Genomic DNA, 7,123 nt, shown 5'->3' with positions numbered 1-7,123 from the left:
TTTAATTGTGACCTATATCATTTCATTGAGAATTCACCCGTAGTGGGGAACCAGTAACTATGCGTGGTAGTATAGTCGTTTTATGATTGAATGTTACATACTGCTCCTCTGCTCATGTTAATTGTGTGTAGCCGACACAGTGCCACTGTTAAATTGCTGGTGGTCTGTATGTTTTATTTTTAGTGACATACAGTCTGGTTTTTTCACCACCTGCACTAACCCCGTGGCGCTGTCCAGGCTCATCCATTATTCTATAGTGTAAGATTTGTGCATACTCCAGGACTCTTTCTCTTGGTGATGGATTTCTCACTTGTTTATTATGTTGTTATGGTTACAGCCTGACCGGACACAGCGCTGTAAGGTGCACGTCGCAGGATTGTGACGTCACCGGCTGGGCGCCCTGCACGAGACGCACATCGCTAGACACACAGGGTGTTCTTCTATTCAGGTAGGATCTGTTTCTTTTGCTTATTGTTCTGACGAAAGTTTAGTTAATAAACTGAAACGTTAACAGCTACTCATGGTGTGTGTCACCTATACTTACTGCAACTTTGAAGTCCTTGGAGTGCCGCCATCCACAAGCTATTGATAATTTGCTGCAAGGCGTTTTCAGGAGGGCACCCGGGCACATACAAGCACCAGAGATTGAGTGCCAGCCTCATTGCCTTTTTATATATATATATATATATATATATATATATATATATAACAAAAAAGACAAAAGAAGAGGGGGCGCTCCATAGTGCATAAAAGTTTTAATTCAAACAGACAGATAAAAGACTGTGAACTCCAGAGAGATGTGACTCGTACCAGAGAATAAAACACTGTGGGCTGGTTACCACACGACATGTAATGTTACCATCCAGGCAATACTCGTCCCGCAGTTTAACGACTCTCCAGAGCAGAACACATGAAGCTGCCAGCCGGAAAAGATGTTTTAGCTTCACACGGACCCGCCGTGTGTGTGAGCTGCTGCACTGGATCGCTTAGACACAGTAAAGGATTGCCGGAGGTGCAGATAGAGAGCGCGCTGTCAGATCACACCCTGACCGGTTTCGTCTGAAAGACTTCGTCAGAGGGCGTGACCTGACATGCACCAGGGCAGCTTTTTAAAGTGTGTCTCTACCAACAATAGCAATCACACTAGCACACCCGTTACTAATGACTTCTAATTACTGTGTGCAATGAACATTAGCCCACCACAGCAACAATATAATGACTCACAAACATGTAGCAAGTCCTCAGAGAAGAATAAATGAGTATAGTAACATAGTTACTTTAGCAGCAGAGGTAGTAAATATTTGTAACAGGAATAGGTATAAAATAAAATAAATCATACCTAACAGCAGATAAATACAAACATTAAAAATACATACAATGTCACAATTAAATTACAGCCAATTTCATAATCATACCATAACATTACAGTTCTAAGTATCAGTCAGTAATAAAAGGTGTAACCTCATAACCTTCATTCAATCCTATAGGTACCATAGTATTTAACATCAGTATCCAATATGTTTCTCTCTTCAGCAGGTGTTTGTCTCTATCACCACCACGCTTATTAGCAGCTACTACTTCAATACCTTTTATGGTGAGCCCACTAGGATCCATATTATGAAAAGCTTTAAAGTGCCTCAGGACACTATGCGTTAACACCCCGTTTTTGATGTTACGATAATGTTCTAACATTCTAATTTTTAATGCTCACTTGGTTTTCCCTATATAATGTTTATTGCAAGGACATGTAAGTAAATAGACCACAAAGGTGGTATTACAATTAATAAAACTCTTAATACTATATGGGTTATCTAAAAGCATTTCACAATTAGTAATAGTGGAACCTTTGGCAATAAAAGGACAAATCTTACATTTACCACAAGGAAAACAACCATTAGTCTTTAAAAAATTACTAGACTGTTGAGTTTCAGGAATACTAGTAAGTTGACTTTTAGATAAAAGATTCTTCATATTTGCGGCTTTTCTATACACAATTCTAGGAGTATCAGTAATAACGTCAGCTAGCATAGGATCCAATTTTAAAATATGCCAATTCTTATTAAGAATCCTAGATATATCTTTCTGGTTATCATTATATTTAGTAATAAACAAACAATCAGCTGACTTTTCCTGGTTTCTAGGGCGTGGTTTGCTAGATAGCAAATCACATCTATTTCTCTCTCTTGCTCTGGAAATAGAGGTTTCCACAATATGCTTGGGATAACCTCTTTCCAAGAAACGATCTTGGTACACACAAGCTTGTTCATTAAAGGTCTCAATATCCGTACAATTACGGCGCAAACGGAGAAATTGCGAATAAGGTATATTATTTTTCCATAACTGAAAATGACAACTATTATACTCCAGATAGCTGTTACTATCCACAGACTTAAAAACGTGGAGGTCTCAATAGAGTCAATAATAGGGAAATTTTCAATAATAAATCAAGAAACTCTATACGTTTGGTTTGAAAATTGGATGCGAAAGAGAGGTTGTTGAAAATTTCCCTCACATCCAACTTTCAAACCAAACGTATAGAGTTTCTTGATTTATTATTGAGTGTTGAAAATAATGGTTGGTTTTGCCCAATTGCTAACAAACTTGCTGCTGTGATCAACTCAGAATTACCCCCTAAGAAAGCTGACGTGGTTTAGTTGGAATACAAAATCCATGGAGGGGGACTTCCTTGAGGAACAAGGTCCTGGGTTCAAGCCTAGCTCTAGACAGAGTTATTTTTATAAATGCATACATGAGATATAATTTCTAAATTAAGTTTTAATTTAATAGAAAGTTATTAATAATCTAATGTTATTAGAAATGCAGAAATACACATATTTTAAAGGAGACAGTCCATTGTTCACATATGATACAGAAGAGGATCGAATATGTATATATCTGGAGGAAATCAGCACTTTCATTATTAAACTTCCAAAAATAAGCATGTCCATTATAGATACATATAGATAATAATGCCTGATGAAATATTAGCGTACGTCTCATACGCAAAGTCTAGATGTATAATTATACAAATTAGAGATACTAAGAGCTGAAATAGTAGACCGGTAAGTCACTTAAAAATATAGGCAAATTCTAAAGAATTTTCTCAAGGCTAGACCGCAGCTAGAGTTCACTCTGAGATTTTTTCATACAGTATGTACTTATAAACAACACCACTCACATGAACAACTAATCATAAGTATATATATATATATATATATATATATATCTAACACTTAGCTCCGGCACTCCAGACGTCCCTTCGGACCAACTTGCTGTGGTGCCTTCCTCCGGGGGGTCACCCCAATGCACAATGTAGAATAATGAGGCGGCACTCAGAGACTTGCAAAAAAATCAAACGTGTATTTTGTGATGTCAACGTTTCGGGGACCACCTCCCCTTCGTCAGGATAACTACAACAGTGTATAAATCAAACTTATATAGCAATGAACTTACCCCCCCTGCATGATTCCCCACGCTTGTTCTCCCCTGGCCACGCCACTCAGGCTTCCGTTCGGCGTCACCGCTCGCATCGCGGCACCGGAAGTGACGTCGCGGCTCCCTCCTGTGTGGCCATGGAGACGCTGTAAACAAAACAAAAGATGTAAAAACACTCGTGTCTATTTGGAAGACTACTACATCAAATAAGTTGCAGATAAAAATGTACATAATCGTTCTACCAAAAACCAACAACATAGTTGTCAATACATAAAAACAACAACATTTTTTTTTAAAATTACATTGTACAATTATACATGATGCTACCATTAATCATGAAAATACGTTATTCAGTGTAGCATATTGAATCAAATAGGCATAATCATATGCATATAAAATGTGTGCAAGTACCCTATCAAATGACCAGACAGGCTGCGCCTCATCACGAACAATCCAGGTGAGATGTCTATGGTCCATATAAACCTAAAAAACATTACACCACCTGGACTGCCTCTGTTTTTATACCCCTTTCGCGGCTACTCTACAACCATATCTAGAAATTGCCACAAGAGTAGTAGAACAGACCCTCTATGTCACAAAACATTCTCGCTGTTTATAAAAAATTGATGAGGCCTAGGCTATCATTCAGCCCACCCGGTTTGAGAGTATTGAGTCTATGTATCCACATAGACTCAAGTTGAAGGAGTTTTTAGCCCCTATTGCCCCCCCGAGGAGACTCAGGGACATGATCTATAATGCGGTGTTTAAATGTAGCCATACTGTGCCTATGTTCTACAAAATGTTTAGCTACAGGCTGTTCTCCATTACCAGATGCCAGTGCGTTCCTTATAGCGAGTCGGTGTTGGGCCATCCTCACCTTGAATTGACATTCGGTCTTTCCAATGTAATAGCGTCCGCATGGGCATATGATGGCATACACCACAAATTTAGAAGTGCAGGTAAGGGGCCATCTGATGTTAAATTTTTTCCCAGAAAATGGGTGCGAGATGCTATCGCCAGGAGACATGTGAGTGCACGTAGTGCACCCAGTGCACTTAAAGCAGCCATTTCTCCGAGTCATGAAATGCCTGGGAGGGGGTGTCTTAAACCTAGCCATGTCGTTCTTCACTACCATGTCTCTGATGTTGCGGCCTCTGGTGTAACTGGGCATTACCCTCATGTCCCGGAATATTTTTAAATCGGGGTCTGCGGACACTATTGGCCAAAGATGTCGCAACTTTTTAGCGTTTTGTTCGCTGTTCACATTAAATTCCTTGACCCACGGGATGACTCTAGACATGTCCCGTGTCTGGGTGGCCTTTAGTAACTCCTCCCTATTTTTGGCTGCCGCCTTTTGTCTGGCCGCGCGGAGGAGGTCTCGAGGATAACCTCTTTTAACAAACCTCTGCTCCATTTCTTCCAGCTGTGCGTCTCTCACTGTGCTGTCACTGTTTACCCTACACACCCGCAGGATTTGGGAAAATGGCAGCCCCTGAACCGTGGATCTGGGGTGGAAACTGTCAAACCTCAGGATTGTGTTACGATCCGATGGTTTTTTATAAAGACTCGTCTCCACCATCCCTGCTCTGAGGTTCAATTGTATGTCTAAAAAGCAGATCTCAGTGCTACTGAAATTCATGGTTAATTTCACGGGACTGTCTGTGGCATTATGCGTCGTCACAAGATCAAGCAGATCTTGCACATCTCCTCTCCAAAATAATAACAGGTCGTCTATATACCTATAATAGATGAACAATCTCTGGGCTATTCGAGGATCAGTGAAAAATAACGCCCGCTCCACCTCCCACATATATGCACATATATATATATGTATAGACATATAACTATGCATTTTGTTATAGTGATGATTCATAATACCAGGTTAAATATCTAACACTCAGAAACAAAAATGTATATGTGTTAGAGACTATATGCACACAAAGAAATATTAATAAGAAGCTTCATAAGTAGCTTCAATGACCGTTGGCACTAAGAGATGATAGGGATGTAATTATTAAGCAGTGGAACAAAGGCACATACATACGTGTATGTATGTATATATATATATATATATATATATATATACACACACACACACAAATACGTACATAAATATATTGGTGGGGTGGTCTTGAGAAGTAGGCTGTAAACCTGACCACTATAATGGTAAAGTTTACGGGAACAGGATTATGGTTTAAAATCATTGATAGGCAACCACAACAACTACACAGACAATAGGTAGAGGAGGGTACAGAAATTATAATGATGAAGCATATTAGATATTAAGTTCAATTAATTCATTTAACCCCACTGGAAACAAAGTTCCCAGTGAGAAAATCCAGAACGCTTCTCTTTTGCAGAGAAGATTAAATCTGTCTCCTTCTCTAGTAGTTACCCTAACAGCCTCTATGCCCTGTGTTTGCAGGGCACTAATGTCCCCTTGATGTTTAAGCTTCACATGTCTGGACAGGCTGTGCAAACAGGATCCTTTAAGGACATTCCTCCTATGTTCAAGGAACTTGACACTAAGTGTTCGGGTTGTTCTTCCAACATACTGTGATCCACATCTGCATGTAATTATAACTATGTATTTGTGTTCATATATATGTACTTATGATTAATTGATCATGTGAGTGGTGTTGTTTACAAGTACATACAGTATGAAAAAATCTCAGAGTGAACTCTAGCTGTGGTCTAGCCTTGGGAAAATTCTTTAGAATTAGCCTATATTGTTAAGTGACTTGCTGGTCTACTATTTCCGCTCTTAGTATCCTAATTTGTGTAATTATACATAAATATATATATAGACATCATTTATATATTTATAGTTTTTTGAATGTGATTATAATTACTGAGCACTCGTTTTCAAATGTGTTATACACTGGACTGATGGAACTTCAGGCATTGGTTGTATGACCATTAAAATATTAGTTACAACAGACACCTGTATATTCCTTCTGAAGAAACCGCACTGTGGGCACAGTGGTGAAATGCATCAAGGAAGCCTCCCTCCATGGAGTTTAGTTTCCAGCTAGACCACATTAGCTATCTTAATTAGAGCAGCCTGTACTCTTGCTTCCCCGGCATTCTGCTTCAGGCTTTGATCTGCAGCTGGAGGCCCCCGGCAGCATGATCATAGATTACCAACCACTGGCTTTCAGCCCACCACAAACTCCGGTTTACATGTGGTGGATACTGGACATTACCACTGATCTGCAACAGTGGGAGGTCTGTAAACATCTCCACAGCAGTGAGCATAAATCAACAGTCTATAAGGGGAAGTGATTGCAGTGCTGATGTGCCAAAGTTGTGGGACACTTACTAAAGTCAAGCACCTGTTTGGGAGTTAATATCACAATGGATTAATGTATGTTTATAACCCAATGGCACCTTGCTATTAAACTCTACAGCATTATTAATATCTTTGGACACTTAAATAAATAGTGACTTTCTTGCACTATTAATAACTTTGGATACATAAACAAATAAGTGACTACATCCTCCACGGGAGGTGCCGATCATTTACTGATTTTATTGTATATGTTTTTTTATATATATGTGAATTAAATTCTTATGTTAATTGTATCTGCGCTCCCTCATTATTTTGAAACATTGTTTTGCATTGAGATAGTATTCCAGATTACCTATTTGGGAGCTGCTAATACAATTCTAGCATTTATATGGAGTG

This window comes from Pseudophryne corroboree, chromosome 6 (assembly GCF_028390025.1).
Source record: "Pseudophryne corroboree isolate aPseCor3 chromosome 6, aPseCor3.hap2, whole genome shotgun sequence".
Classification (NCBI taxonomy): domain Eukaryota; kingdom Metazoa; phylum Chordata; class Amphibia; order Anura; family Myobatrachidae; genus Pseudophryne; species Pseudophryne corroboree.
This window is presented reverse-complemented; position numbering follows the sequence as displayed.